The 15848-nt window shown below is 44.4% G+C and overlaps 1 protein-coding gene across 1 annotated transcript in view; it reads left to right on the forward strand.

Annotated features, from left to right (window-relative positions):
- The first annotated feature begins 12938 nt into the window (after positions 1–12938).
- LCLAT1 (lysocardiolipin acyltransferase 1) overlaps positions 12939–15848 on the forward strand; it is a 111545-nt gene continuing 108635 nt past the window's right edge. The window contains exons 1-2 of the mRNA XM_015622761.2: positions 12939–13041; positions 13182–13275. The gene's annotated coding sequence lies outside the window, so the exon portion shown is untranslated. The remainder of the gene's footprint in view (positions 13042–13181; positions 13276–15848) is intronic.

Here is a 15848-nt window from a genome sequence, read left to right on the forward strand (position 1 = left end):
AGTCAACAAGGCTTCCCCTGGGCACCATCCCTGTTTGATAGAGGCAGAGATGAACAAACCTTGGATAAATGCCCACGGACAATTCATGTTGCCTCTTTGCTTCTGCTTGGACTATATCTTTTCCATGTAAGTCTCCTCCTTTACTGCTGACTCCTGCTGTTTCTTGCTCTGCATTCAAAGCTCTGTATTTTTGCAGTGAGGGATTTCATGAAAGGAGAAAGCACCTTCCTTTTCTTCCAGGAAAGGTAGGTTTAAAGGGTCTTAGAGGGATTATTTTAGGTCTTCTGATTATGTTTCTAGGTTTAGAATGGATGTAATGTATAAATTAATCAGACAAAAGGTTGAAATACGCAAAACCTGGAAAAGGTCCAAATCCTCCACACTTAGGACTTTCCACATACATCTTCTCAATAATTTCTAACTCCACAGTTCCAGCTCTGAGAGTAATGCTTAGTTTTGAACCTAGCTTTAGCTAAACATGGATGAATCCATCCTAGACCTCACTGAATTGGTAGCCAGCCCATGGGTATTTCAGTAAACTCCAAAAAGACCCAGTAAAACAGAGTGGAAGGGGAGAGTAATAGACGCTGTAATTAGAAAGCTGTCAGTCTCATAAAGCAGACTAAACATGTTAAATCCTCTAGGACTTTCAGACCGAAGATCAGCATTTACAACTTCAGTTCCAAACCATTCATAAGCAGTTGTAAATGATGGCACCCATGCAGAAATCCCTCTGCTGGGATGTCTGCCCTGGGCATGACATTGTTAGCATGAAGCAGCAGCTTCTAAGCAGTTTGAAATGGTAAATTCTGGGCAGAGCGGGTTACTGCAACCCAACAGATGAGAGAGGTGAGGTTCCCACCTCCAAGCTGGCATGATGCAGTCTCCCAGTAAAGCACAGCTGAGAAGATTAAACAGTTCTGGAGACCACAGTGATTCCTTTCCAGCTGTCTGAGGCCCAGAAGCCTTAAGGACTCTTGTGCTTAGGACAGGCTGAAATGAAAACCCAACTTTTATGATAGTGCCTTGGAGGAAACAGTATCACAGTTGCATGAAAAAGTGGTCTGTCCTTTGCACACATGGATTGCTTTCATGACATGCCATAGGAAGGGCTGTTTCATCCTCCACCTCTGCCTGTAGGCTCCTGATGAAGGTAGAAGTGTGGGTACACCACACTCCATCACCAGTTTGTTGATAACTGGAGGACCTGAGTTGATGGCACTCTGCTGCCTGAACTCCTGCCTTGCAAACCTGTGCCACTCTGTGGCCTGATTCACCCTGACTTGTATCAGTGTCTGTTCTCACAGGTCCTTGGGTGGTTGTGCAGGCAACTGAGAGATCTGTCCACAGCACTGGCAGCTGGGGTCCTCTATTGCTCCTTGGATAGGTCTGCTCCCTGCTCCTGACCCTGGCTGAAGTGCTGGAGCCATGGAGCTCTCTTTGGGGCACCTTTTCACTAGACAGGGGGAAGGGAGGTGGACCTCTGCCAACAGATTTGAAAAAGTGGGTTCTTTTGCTCATTATCTGGATATATATTGCCATTGCTGGCTTTGCCTGGCTTTATGACTGTGCTCCCTCTTGCCTAATAAAGATCTGGGAATGCAAGTGAGTGGTGGAAATCCATCTCTTTAAGAGCTCCCGGGGAGGGTATGTTTAGTTTTCTCAGGTTTCTAAGTGGAGATTGGAATTTAGTCCTTTATCAAGAGGGGCCATGGGTATATTAAATCCAAACATTTTTCTCTGCTGTTAACCACCTGGCAGAAAGGTTACACTAATTACATCAGATGTGTTTTCTCAAATTTTCCTGCTTCTATTATAAGCGTGAGGCTTATGACAGGGGAACCAGTTTGACCATTGGGAAATACAACCTGTCTTATTCACAACTCAGTTCCCAGATTAACCAGGAGACAGTGACCCTCATAGGAGGTAAGGTATGGGGACAGAAACAGGCAGGTCATGGAAGAAGAGCATGGGCTCCAGGTCCATACTCAAGGGCAGGGAGTGGACAGGCGCTGTGCCAGTAGAAAGTGCACAAGACTATGGTGCTTGGAATTGGAGCAATGAAAGCAATTTCTACGCTGTGCAAATGGCTCTTTACCTTCCTCCTAACAATCAACAGACATTTTTGGGGGTTGCCATTGTAAGAATGGTGGGAATGGCAATGCAGATGTTGGCTTGGTCTAGAGAGGGAGGAATAGAAAGGAACAAGAGGTGGGAGAGAGCCCATGTTTATAACACTAAAGGTGAGCCTTCATACTCTCCAACAAATCTGCCCCTCTGGCAAATTCCACAGCATGGCCAGCCATCATCTCAAGCCCTGCAGTACCACTCACTCAAACTGGAATTTTTGGCCTTTTATCCCTTTTCCCTGTGTAGTATTTTTGCTAAGGGTGTTGCAAAACTTGCATATGTGGGCCAGGCTTTGGTGGAAACTTATGGTTCTAGGATTTTCCTGGAAAGCAACAATGTTAATTTTTATCTCCATCCAAAACCAAATTGCTCAGAAGTGACAATGGTGAAGTAGTAACTAATTTTTTAGTAGAAAAATATTGTCCTACTCAAAATACAGAGCAAAAAAAAAGAAAAAAAAAAAAAGAAAAAAGTCTCAGTTAAAAAAGTAGAGGAGTAAAATGTGATCTGACCTTGTTCTTTTAAATGAGACTCAGGCATTAAAGTGCACTGGGGACTGAACTTCTTACATTTAGTGACAGATCTTCTGACATGCTCCCACCAGATGCTTCTGTAGATTGGAAATGAGCAACAGGGAAGAAATATGGTAGGTTTTTTTCCAAGATGCAACAAGATGTTGTACTTCCTGGCCACATATAAAATGAATTTACAACGGAAACATGCCAGAAATGCCTGAGGGTAACACTAGCCATAGCAGAACGCTGAGTCTTTTTTTTTTTTTTTCTTCAAGCATTGAATAATGGTCCTGAATGTCATTTTTCTTAAAATAACCCCAGCATGGGTGACTGGTGAGTGAGATCAAGGTTCCATGTTTCATAGGGCATATTGGGAAAAAGTTATTGTGCAATCTGATGTCAACTACACATACGTCCTCTGTCACACACACTAAGATAAATCTCAAGGTTATTTATTGCAACAGGCCCCAAAAGCGATGACATTAATATTATTACTATGAATAATTGCATAATTTTCTCTGACTCTAGTTATTCTTGTTTTCTGCTAATACATGCATGTCAATGCTGTTCACTGCTGGAGTGACTGGAAACATTTCACATGGTTTGCAGAGAACAGATTTAGCATTTTCCAAGCAAAGGGGAAAAATGCACTTTGACTCTTTTTGGCCTCAAAACTGCAACAGGTTTGCAAAATATTTAAGCACGGGCTAGCAAGTCTCTGTCAAGGTCACCGTAACCTTAAAAACACTCCCCCTGATTCATTAGGTTTTCGATTACACTGAAGTGGCCAGAGCTGCCTCTTAATTCAAAGAAGAGAAAAGAGGGACAGCCAATCTCGTAATGCAGGTACAACGGTAAATTACCCTGCACCAAGCCCTGTGTGTCTCAGAGGGCTGACGGCTGAGCTGCGGGTGATGAACAACCAGGGCCGTGCAGCCACAGGGGCAGACTCAGGTGCTGGTTACAGCACTGCAAATCTCCCTTTGGAGCACAAGCAATGCTTTACACTTTGCACAGGGAACAGGAGAAAATACCAGTGGGCAGTAAGTTGAGAGACTTGGAAGATCTTTATGTCTTAGTTAGGGCTCTTTGCGTTAGTGTCAGCTCTTCCATGCTGATGCACATATGCTTTCCTAACCACAATGCTATCCAAAGCCTCCATCTTGGTTAACATTTCATCATTCACACTCCAGGAATTATCATTTCCTCTAGACATGCTGACAAAGCTCATTGTTTATTGCTCACAGCATGTCAGAACTGCTGGTTTTGCTTTGGACTGCAAGATGTTTGGAAAGCCACATGCTTTTTCTGAAGCCAGCTCAGTCCCCTCTCTGCTAGCTTCAGCTGCTGCATTTGCTTTCGCCCAGAATGTCAAATACTGTCCAGACAAGCCAGAGCAGACGAGAGCATCAGCTTCAGACTGACCAAACAGCACTGAATTTCATGTAACCATGGCCAATATCTTCCTGGCAGCCACAGGTACAGACTTTCCAGCAGAGAGGGCTGGCACTTTACTACCTTGCTCCCCTCTGGACCCACAGATAAACCTGCTGGATGAGTGAGCCAGTGAGTGTGACCTGGACATGTGCCTGTTGTGCCATTTCCCAACCCAGGGGAGATTACAGCTCTTCCTGGCAGCAGAATTGCCCATGGAGGGATTATAACAGGGAAGGAGGCCATGTACCACCCCTTCTGGAAAAGAAAACAATCTTCAGCCATGGTCCTGTGCTCCAGGTCTCCCCAGCAAGAAATGGGGGCAACACCTGGCTGCTCACTGACCTGTTACAACAGTGCAGTCATGAGCAGTTGCTAAATGGTGCAGAAATGCAGATCATTATTTCTTAGTTACTGCATTTCATATGACAGGACATATATTTTTCCATAAGTCCCTGAAAGCTGAACTAACACAGAAAAGACAGACTGATCCTATGGATCTGTACAGCGTTACCCTGGCTGCATGGCTGAGCCCTCCTCTCAGTCCAGGAGGAATAAGAGCTGAGTATTTCAGTGAAGGCTTAATTTCTGTCTTGCAGGAAAAGTCCTGAACCACATAATCTGATCCCCCCAGCTAAAATGTCTCCTGGAAGATCTGTCCTGCCCACAGCAGTACCATAGGCAGGAGATGGGACACATGGCAGAGGAGCTGCCTGTCCCCAGAGAAAGAGTGTGGCTGCACCTATGAGTGGAGGCAGAGCAGCAGGAATGGACAGAGAGCTGTAAGACCAGCAAAGCAGCAGTCAGGGGATGTCCTCAGCTCACACCAATTAATGGCCAGGGATGAGCAGGCTGACCTCAGCACTCCTTATTGCATGGGACAGACATGCTCAAAGGCACAGAACATATTCTCTGCAGGATGGAGATCCCTCTGCATCCAGTGATTGTTCCCAAGATTGTTACATCCCCAACAGTAACCCCAAAGGGACTAGTCCAGCCCAGGGAGGTAGTAAGGAGGGGTGGAGAGTCTGTTGTAAGTAGGAAATCAGTAAGTGATTTGAGTAAGTTTTTTGGGAGAGCAGACAGCTCCTAAAGGTCACTGGCACTGATGACAAAGAGAAGCTTTACCACAAAGAGCCCAGGCATATCCATGTTTCTGGGAGCACTGCCCTTCCTCACCCTTCACCTGCACCTCACTGTCTCACTCTGCTGCTTTGGCCTGACAAGCCCCTGTAGCTGTGATCTGTCTCTTCAAGCTTGTTATCCCACATTTTATTTCCATCATGCAGGATCTGTCCAGGTGATTAAACAAAAGACATCTTTTCATTGTTGTTGTTTTTACTGTGCCATTGCTATGTCCTTTATAATAGCTTTGCTTTTCCTGTGAGGAATAATCTCTGGAAACTTGGATAGAATCCTTTGGCTCACACTAGAAAAGGTAATAAAATCCTGGGAACCCAAAACGTTTCTCTGTTGTTTTCACCAAACATCTTTTTCCAGCTTGAAAAATGCATTTCTTGTTTCTGATTTGTTTCCTGATTTAGGGAGAATTTCTTCCTAACCTGACAGTTTTCCCCCTGTCCAGCACACCTGGGCATTTGGAGGACCGTGCCCAAGTGCTCAGAGGGCTCCAGAGATCTTCTTCTTGCTCCCCACCACAATTCTGATTCTCCCTACAGTTACAAGGAAGCCACTAATTTCCTCATTGCTCTGGTTTCTCCATCTGCCACCTTATGATATAATATTTACTTATCTTTTCAAAGCATTTTAAATCTCTGTAGGAATGCATTATAAAAGTGCATTACTGTTATTACTTTACTCCGTTGTGTAACTTTGAGAAATGGCTTACGTAAGGCTGGCTTCTCTATCCCCTCTGACCCCCATCCATTGTGCTCTTGCTGCTGCTGCCTCCTCCCATGACAGCAATAATTAAGCTCTGGTTTCCCAGTACCTTCCTTGGTTCCTACCCAGACTTTGGGGACTTAGCATCCAGTTCCCTGGATGATCAGCCCAGAGATCAGCAACTTTGGATTCAAAGGTTCTGCTGCTTCTCTCTCCACACCTCTATTGCCTGCATTACAGTCAAAAGATATATTTTCAGAGGTTCCAGAATTACTTGTATGAACTCAAATTCCCTTTTTCTGGCATCTCAAAAGTATCCTATCAACAGTAATCTTTGATACTTCCTTATAACTATGACATGAGTTTTATTGGGAGGGCATTTGTAACCTCTTAGCCCCGTTCTCTCTCAGGTTCAGCCTTCACAAGCCAAGGTGGGAGGACCAGAGGAGCAGTCCAGCAATAACCTAAAGCAGATGGTGTGGTGAGAAGTGTGGTGAGAGGAATGATGAGAATGACATGTCTGACTCTTGATGTGCTACTGTGACCTGCTTTTTTTTTCCACAGCATTTTTCTTTTTAGTAGGTAAGTTAATTGTTTTTGTTCCTTGTACATTCTGTCATGCCAAAACACCTGTTTTCAGTGAGATAAAAGGCTGTCAAAAGAGCAGGGACTTGAATTAACAACACTGTGTAGAAGAGCTTTCACTAAAGGGGCAGATGACAGGAATACAAAAGGTGCAAACTAGTGAGACTCCTCCATGCTCTTCCTCCTCTTTCTCTTCCACCTTTCCTGAAGAATATTGGTCCACATCCTGATCATTTTATGTGGAACAGCTGCCAGGTTTCATGCCAGAGGTGACTGCATTTCAGAGACAAGCAAATGTGCTGCTGTATTACTGCCAGATACTGACCTCATGTGTGTTAGCCTTGGCTTTTCAAAGGGCTCGATCGGACTTCAGTGGTGCAGCTCCAGCCCAACCCAAGCATCAAAGAGATCTGAGCTCATTCCACTAATTTTGGCATTCAGAAAACATAAAATGTGTCTCCTATAACAATGTGTACATATACTCTGCCACCCTGCTAACGCCCATCTCAGGCTGTCTCTCCCTCATAGTCAATTATTTGGACAAGAACTGGTGACTAATAGAAGCAATTTGTAGAAAACATGCTGTTCCAAAGTGACCAGCAGCAAATTGCTAATGACTGACATTACAATGACCATTCTCCAAAGAGGAATAGTTGAAAGCCCACTGTGCACAGCGCTGATCACATTTAGCAACAAAACAACCCCTCCTGATTCTGGCATCTGCCATTTATGCTGGCTACTGCTAGCTTCCTTTCCCTGGTATATCCATAAGACCAATTACACTGAAATCAAGCAACCACATATTATTTGTTGACATAAACATGAAATGTAATGAAATGTACACTTCACTAATGTGACCTTATAAACTTGATGGACAAAACATTAAAAATATAAATGCACTATAGGGAGAAATCCTGCATTTTTCAGGAGATGGATCATAGGGCTTAATAGATCATTTCCATCTCTGAAATTTCTGAGTTGTGATGAATGGAATTTCTTAGTATTTGAAGCAAGAGAGGAGCATGTTTAAACAGACTGGAGAGGACTGCAGTGTAAAATCTTTGCACTATAAAAAAGGCAGCCTTGTTTTTTATTGCCCCTGTGGGGAGTCTCCTGTGAACCAAACAGCAACTAAATCAAATAAACATTTCTGAATCAACTCCATCTTCTCTTCAGCTTTGGGGAGTTTAAAAAACCCTGTAATTTATTGAATCACCTTTTATGGTCGTACCTACAGATGTCTTTTGAATTTGATAGTAAAAACATTTAAACTCATAACGTTTCCCAAATCAGCTAAATCCATTATATCACCTGTGCCAGTTACTATATTTGTAGGGCAGTAAACAGTGGCCTTTATTGTTTGCTGTTCATGGGGCTGTGCATAAGAGCAAGCTTAGTCTGTCTCCAGAGATATACACCTACCTTGCAGGCACCAGAAATATTATACCAGCTTAAATTAGTGCAAGCTTTCCATGCTGTCACTGCCTCCCCTGTTTTGATTTGGTGACGGTAATCTCTGTTCACTGCTGTGCTGATACTCTTGGAGTCAAGGCCCCTTCTCTACTTCTGCTGTATCTGGAAGAAAAATTAACAAGTGCAGCTTAGGCATGTTATGAACAGTTAGCAAATTTCCACACCTAGGGGGGTATGTCGGCTCAGATAACTGATTTTCTTTGCAAGCAGATGGAGAGGTGAAAATCCTTATGCAGGCTTGTCATAGCCTTATCTCAAACCCTCCAGAAAAGTAGGCAAATGGAGGTGAGACAGCCAGTTATCCAGACATCAAGTAACTTAGTTCTTCTCAAAGACAGTGAAATTTGCTTAGAAAACCCAGGGGAGAGGAAAAACGGAGATGGATGTGGAGTATGGAAGTTTCAGCAAATGAGGGCTGTTTGGGGAGAGCATGGGTGTGAGGGCAGAGCCATCCCAAAATGTTCATGGAGTGAAGGCAGCAAGGGCCCTGAGGATCACATCTGCACTGCTCTCTGGGGCAGAGGGCTTTTGGGAATGCACCTCATGACCTCCCACCTCAGGCATTTAATGACCCCATCTTTCCCTTTCTTTCATGCCATCCTTTTCTATTCCTCTTCTTCCACTCCTTAAATTTACCATTTAATACCAACTCTGGGGCTAATTTTGCAATTGTTTACATGGCATAGGACCATTAGGAAAGCAATTAACACATTCTGATGAGATTTAGGAAGTGGAAAAAGCCATGTAAACAGCAGATCCATAAGTAGCTTGTGAGTCTCAATTTGAAAACCATTTGATACAAGTGCAGCCCAGGCCATTTCTCAACAAGAGCTCCTAGAAAGTCTCTTTATTCAAGTGACTGAGGCTTTTCCAAGGAACAGGAGAACATGAGTTATCTTTCTGCTGTTCTTTGGCAGTTATAGAGAGGCGTGACTGGCTGCCTAATGATATTTTCCATATTGTTTATCTTTTCTTCCCTTTGAGTGCCACATGGTCTATCATTCCCTCAGCTCAGATATAGGCCCCAAGGGGACTTAGTCTACAAATAAAACACAGAGCTAAGCAATAGTGATTAAAACCCAAAATGTTTTAGGCGTACTGCTGTTGTTAGTAACACTGGTTTCAAATTATTTCCCTCCTCTCTGTGTCCCCTCTTGGAGACTTGTTATGAGCTCCAAGATGCCACTTGTCATCCAGCTGAGCTATGCCATCACAAGATGAATGGAGGGTTCCCACTACAAATCATATAGACAAAAAATGTTTTGTAAAGCTAGCCCCAGATATAATAATAATAATAATAATTCCTTTCTCTTGTGTTCCTAAGAAGTTCTTAAATTCTTCATGCCATATGTTTCCAGGCCCTGTCAGTGGATAGATAGTAGCTTGTTTCATTTTCTGTTTTCACTTTCTATTTCTCAGGTGCTAACACAACTTGAAAGACTCAATCATTTTCAGTTTCACCCCCTTGCAAAAAGATTTTAATTGTTGTGAGTTTTTTTCCTCCCCCTGTGTGCAACTTTTTAGTTTTTCAGTCTGTTTTTTCACATGAACTTTGCTTATGTGGCCATGCTGCTTTTCAGTCTGGCTGCAAGTCCCTCTTCAAGAGCTTTTGAACCTTGATGAATTTTGCTCAGATTTGATGGAAGGGCAGAACGGCAGAATTCTCAGAAATAGTCATGCTCTTAGAAGATCTGTTAATACAGACATTATGATAGAGGAATGAGAACTAAATTCATGCCCTGACTGAGCAAACATTATTGTTTCTCTTGGCAGCTGGTACTCACTGGCCCACCTGCACCTACTGCTTCTTACTTTGCAGGGATGCTATCCATGGAGTGGGAAGGAGACAGAATTCATGCAGTGGGGATGGAGATTGGCTGAAGGGCAAGTCTGTTAGGAATCAGGCCTTGCTGCTCCCAGCTCTCCCCACAGGAATTGTTTTGTGGTTAAATTAAATATATATTGTTTTATTTCAAACACGTGGAAAGCTTGACTTCAGCATCAAATGGCATTATTTTTGTGGATGTAAAGCCAGTACCTTAATATTATTTTAACAAAGCCTTCTGAAATGCACATACATTTCCAGTCAGCCGGATTCTTCCTTTTTGCTGAATACTGAACATTCTTTTCTTCCCCTCACTGTTGTCTTTGGCTGCAGAAATTGTACTTTCCACTTTCACAAAAACTGTAGGGGTATTATGAATGCCTGTATTTTTCTTGAGCAGACTTTTTGCTTTCTAACAAAATGCCTACACTAAGTCACTTCACACAAGTTCAGCTTTCAGTGTATGTGTGCAAAGCACAAGGTGCTTATCTATGTCTGTGTATTGCAACTGAAAATTAAATTTGCCTTTGTATTTTCTACTAGAGTGCTATGGTGAATGCTTGAAAAGATGTCATATCCTTCTTCAGCTGCCTGCATGTCAATGTGATAGACAAAGAGATTTATCTCCAAACGGTTCAGAATTGCTCTGGGGTTTTTAAGGAAAATAGGAACACAATTACTCTTTATTGTTTGTCTTACCAACTTGTTTTCTCCACAGTTTTAAGTAAAATGCCTTAACTGAAAGTTTATATAACAAGGTGTTGGAATAGTAAGGAGTGTTGTATAATGTTTCATATTTTTTAATCAAATTACAAACTTTGATTATCATCTCCTGGCACCATTCTCAGCAAGAAGAAAATGTCATTATTTTTACTATGCTGATGGGAAAGTGAGATGATTTAGCCAGGGTCACCCTGGAAGTGGCAGACAGTGGGCTGCAGTAAGATTCTGGCCTACGTTTTGGTGCACAAAGTGCCAAAGCTCCTTACTTAGCTACTTACAAAATCTTTCTCAGTATTTTAACCCATTTTAGCATATATTTCTTCCATGCAAAGAGCTTCAGCCCCAGAGGCAATTAACCATATGCATTTTTTCCCAGTTTATCAAACTAATGAAAGAGCCATGGCTGCCCTACGGTACAAATACCAAAAGCCACACATAGACATGACTGCAGTTTCACTCCTCTACCCTTCCTAGACAACAGCAGTTTAATAATTTGGGGACAGCTTGCCATTTAGCATTACAGGGTTGCACCAGGAATTTTGCAGATAATGGAGATGCCATCACTGCCCTGCATCTATTTGAAGTTTTGAGGCTGCCCAGGAGCCTGGCCACAAGTCTGTGGCACATGTTACCCTTGAGGACATTCTGCTGATGCTATGTCTTTCATGCTAAGTTACTGCTATTTAAAATTCAGCAGTTTGCCTTGCTCTTGTGCTTATTTTCAGGAGGCATCAGTGAGGATTCATTTCACCTGGCTTTAACCATGTCACCAGCCAGAGTGATCTCAAGGAGAGCCATTTCAGGTCCCCGTATACTGGGTGGTTTGAGACATCCAGTTGGGGATGGAATGGGTCACTTTTTGGAGCTGCCTAGAGGAAGGAATCTTGATGACTAAGTCTGACTGAATGCCTGTTTCCTGGTTAGCACAAGTCAGCTGGAGTGAATCACACAACAAAGAACCTCCTGACACAAGAGGCAAAGCACTCCAACACAGAGTTTCTTTTATCTCTTCAGCTCAGGTATTTTGAAGGATTTGGGATACTACTGATACTTTTACATAAGACTTGGTCCATTCTGGGTTTGAGATTGCACGAGGTCATTGGGAAGCCCATTCCAGTGCTTGATCGCTCTAATTTTGAAGAATTCCTTCCTATTAACTAATTGGAATTCCTCCTGTTGCAACGTGGGACTAATGCCTGTCATCTGCTTGCTGTACATCTCGGAGAAGAGTCTGGCTCCACTTTCTCAGTTACCTTCCACCAATTGTAGACAACAGCTGAGTCCCCTCTTAGCTCCTACTTCTCCAGGCTGAATGAACAAATAAGAGCCCACAAAAAGCGATGACAGTGGAATTGCCAACATTTTTATGACTTTTAGGATGAAATTCCCCAAAGGCTCAGTCCCTGTTGATTTATTAATTTTTTATTTCAACTATAGACCAAATTGATGTCTGATTCTCAAGTCCACAAAGGTACTCTCTAAGGCAATAAGTTCTCACTGGATCATTGTTGGCGTTGTCAGAAGAGGCAACATTTTGTTTCTTTTGTCCTCAAAACTAGTTGCAGTGGGAAAGAAGGATTCCAGAGGGGGAGTGGCTATGGGGGGATATATCCCTAAGTGGGTCTGGGATCAGGTTTTGCCCTTCATTTGCTCTTTGCAGGAGTTTTGAGGAGGAACATGCTCATCTATGCACATGGAATTAATGTGGAATCACAAAGAGAGCCCAGGTTGCTTTGGTCCTCATCCAGCAGCTCTTGTCAGCCGGGCATGGACTCGCTTTGGTTTCACACAAACGTAAATCTTTATTTAAAACCTCCTGGAGTTTCCCGTCTTGGACTGGGGGTTTCACCAGGTTTGTTTACCTTGTAAAAACATACATGTGGAAAGAGTATAAAGAGGTTAACTCCATCAACAGTGAGCGGAGAAAAAGCTGCAATAAAAACTGAAAACACAGCCCGTTTCGGGGAAAGTTAAGAGAACCCATCTCTCCACAGCAATGGAAAACATACCACGGTCGTTTTCCACTACTCTCCCACCCCACAGGCTATTTTATGACAAATTCCGCAGCTAAACAGGAGTACGGTTTTTTCCCCTTCGTGCAGCGCTGTGGGGCGGATGAATCACCGTCCCTCTCGGGCTAATGCCCGAATTCAGGCGCTGCTTTGCCTCCCCGGCTGCGGCAGCCCCGGCGGGCCGAGCCCCCACAGGCCCGCCCGCTCCGAGCCCCCACAGGCCCGCCCGCTCCGAGCCCCCACAGGCCCGCCCGCTCCGAGCCCCCACAGGCCCGCCCGCTCCGAGCCCCCACAGGCCCGCCCGCTCCGAGCCCTCTCCCGCGCGGCCCCTTTAAGGGGGGCCGGCCTGCAGCGCTGCCATGGCAACGGCGTGACCGCCGTGACCGGAAGTGAGCGGGGTCAGAGGCCGCGGGAATATGGCGGCGGCCCTGGCGCCCACGGGAGGCGGCGGCGGCGCGGCGGCTCCCTGAGCTCCTCCCGCCGCGGCGCTGCCCCGTCCCAGGTGAGCGGGGGGCCGCCGGCGGAGGGGAGGCCGAGCCGTGGCGCTGGCGGTGGCAGCGGCGCCGGGGCTCCAAGGCTCCTCTGGCCTTGCCGGTTCGTTCTTGCCCGCCTGGCTCTCACCCGCCTCCCGTTTCTCCGCAGGCATGGTCGCCGCGCTGTAGGAGGGCCGGGAGCCGCGGCGATGGAGGAGAGCGCTTGAGCTTGTCTGCGGAGGAGTTCCGTGTGTGTGAGACGTGTACGGTACCCGAAACCTCGGTTTCAGTGCTGCTGCTTTTGTTGTACCTGGAGGAATAAATAACTGGAGGCCTGTTGTTATAATCTCATCCTTAGTATCTTTCCTTTTGGGGAAAAAAACCCGGTGTCTTGTTTTGACTTGCACATACACAGAAGCCAGTCAGTTTTTTTCCAGCAGTAACTGGGTGGTTTTCCTTGGTTATTGTGTGTTGTCACTTTTCCCGTTAGTATTGGCGTGTGTGCTGCTGCCTGGGCTGGATGTGCCCTCTGGCAAAGCTAAACTTTGACCTGAATGGTCTCTTGTGCAGTAAATGCAGGGTGAGTGCTGCAGCAAGGCTCGGAGCTTTGCACAACAGGGCTGTTCAGCACATAGCTGTGGCCACAAGAAGGGGCACACTGAAAATGAACACTGGAGTTAAACTGGGTATGCAGCTTCACACTGGTGCTTCTGTGTATTCATTGCAATGCAGTTCTTGGTCACTGGACGTCTTTGATCTCTACTTTTGTTAGTGCGTGGGGTGCACTACCCTGATGGGTAGTGTATTATACTTATTGATTGAAAGCATCACTATATCTCACTTATTTCATAGCAGCTGTTTGTTCTGTTCAAGACATGACCCAGCCTCTGCCTTTGGACTTTTCAGTTGTAGATAGCATAGTAACATTTTAAAGTTTCTCAAGCGTGAGCTTATTCCGCTGTGAAACAGAGATAGTAGATGGGTCCCCCTCCATCTTAACAAATGGGGAAACTATGGTTAAAAAAAAGCCAAAATATGCCTTAAATTGAACACAGAAATCTAAAGTGAGTTGGTTGACTTTGCAGACATGTTTTACAGTACTATCTAACAGTCTGAATGCAAAGCTGCAGTGGAAGCTGTACCTCAGCAAATCAAGGTACTCTTTACCAGTGTGTGTTCATAGTTTGGTCAGTGTGTGGGCTGCAGCTGAAGAGTGTGGTCTCACTCCTTTCCATCGCTGGCCATGGATTCTTGTTGCTCTCTTTGTAGTGGATTTAGTGGTTGGGTAGTTTCAGGGACAGTTGATCTAACAGTTTTATGGGGATGGAAGTTATTCCAGTGAGTGCTTGCTCTGATATGAATGAAAGCTGTTTCTCCTTCTGCGCTAATGTAACCCAGCTGTGGGTCAACCATAATGTGAAACTGTACCTCGAGAAACCAAATCTCAAACTGGTCATTCAGAAAATCAGAACTACACCTCAAACTTATGAAAAGTTTGGATTTATAAAAAGAAAAGTCAGCCATGTGTAGGGAATATGTGGTAAGAGTGATGAGAGTATGAGCCTGTGAAGGAACTTTCTCATCTTTCCAGGGTTTTTTCTCCTTTCACTGCTTGCCAAAGTGTTTCTGTACTGAAAGAGGGAAGTCACTTACAAACCTTTATTTAGATCTCAGGGGCTGGTCCACCATGTATATCCAGGGAGGCAGAATCTTGAAGGAAAGATAATTTTGTACCATACTATGAAAGCCAGACTGAGATTCTGCAGGGAAACCTTGCTTCTGGTATGGTCCAGCTCCTCAGCCTCAATGAATTTTGTTTTCATGGAGTTGCCTGCCTTCCCCATGAAAGCAATCTGGAAAGAAGATTGGAAGTGGAATGAAGTGTCATCTTTGCACCCACCTGGGATTTTAGCGGTGCTAGGATTTGCTGGATCAAGTAACCCTTCTCCAGCTGCTCATGTGGGAGGCTGTCATGTCTTTCATCTGTTCCTGCAGAGTCTACTCCTTCTGCAGCTATTTTTAGTAAAGCCAGATTTTTAATTCTTAGATTCTTAATCTGAGCTGCCATAGGTGCAAATCCTCTTGTCCTTTTTCTGGCTTTCTATCAGATTCTGTCCAAGACTTTTCCCCAGAGAGTTTCTTTCTCTTAATTTTTGTTTGGATAGTCTCACTTGTCACTTGTCCCATCCTTCAACGTGCTGCTACCTCTCATTCCTCCCAACTCTGCTTTACCAAAGCACATTTTTTTTTCTACTTTTGGCTGCTTCTTCCAGCTTCTTGGGATGTGCAGAGTCTTTGTCTCAGGTTATTCTTTCCTCCTACCTCATCATTATTTACAAATAATCTGTGTTTTCCTCTGTCCTTCTTTTCTTATTACATTCCCCTCTTCTCCATTTACGGTTTTGTTCAAGGCTGTCCCTTCCATGTTCCCTTGTTTCTTCAGGTCATGGTGCTGGGAACACACAGACATGAGGCACTAAGCTCCATAGTCTGGTTAAATGTTTTATTGGCACTGGCCTGAGGACAGCTGGCTTGTTTGTGTTGTGTGTGTGGTGCTTGGTCAGCACTTAGGGCTAAGAGCGGGAGAGGTGGAACATTTGGAGAGTTGAATTTTTGGAATGGGTCCCTGCTGGCTGTGGGCAAAGGCTCACAGTTTGATTTTACTATTTGTTGTCTTGGCCTAACAAGTAAATTGCTCCTGAAAGACAATTCTGCATTGTCAATTGTCCATTTTTTTTACTGTATCAGGGCAGAGTGAGATGTGATAGAGCTATGTTAGCAGAATTCTTCAAACATAACCAAAGTGTCTCATAATTTTCCTATTTTTTTTTTGTTA

This window comes from Parus major, chromosome 3 (genome assembly GCF_001522545.3).
Source record: "Parus major isolate Abel chromosome 3, Parus_major1.1, whole genome shotgun sequence".
Taxonomy (NCBI): domain Eukaryota; kingdom Metazoa; phylum Chordata; class Aves; order Passeriformes; family Paridae; genus Parus; species Parus major.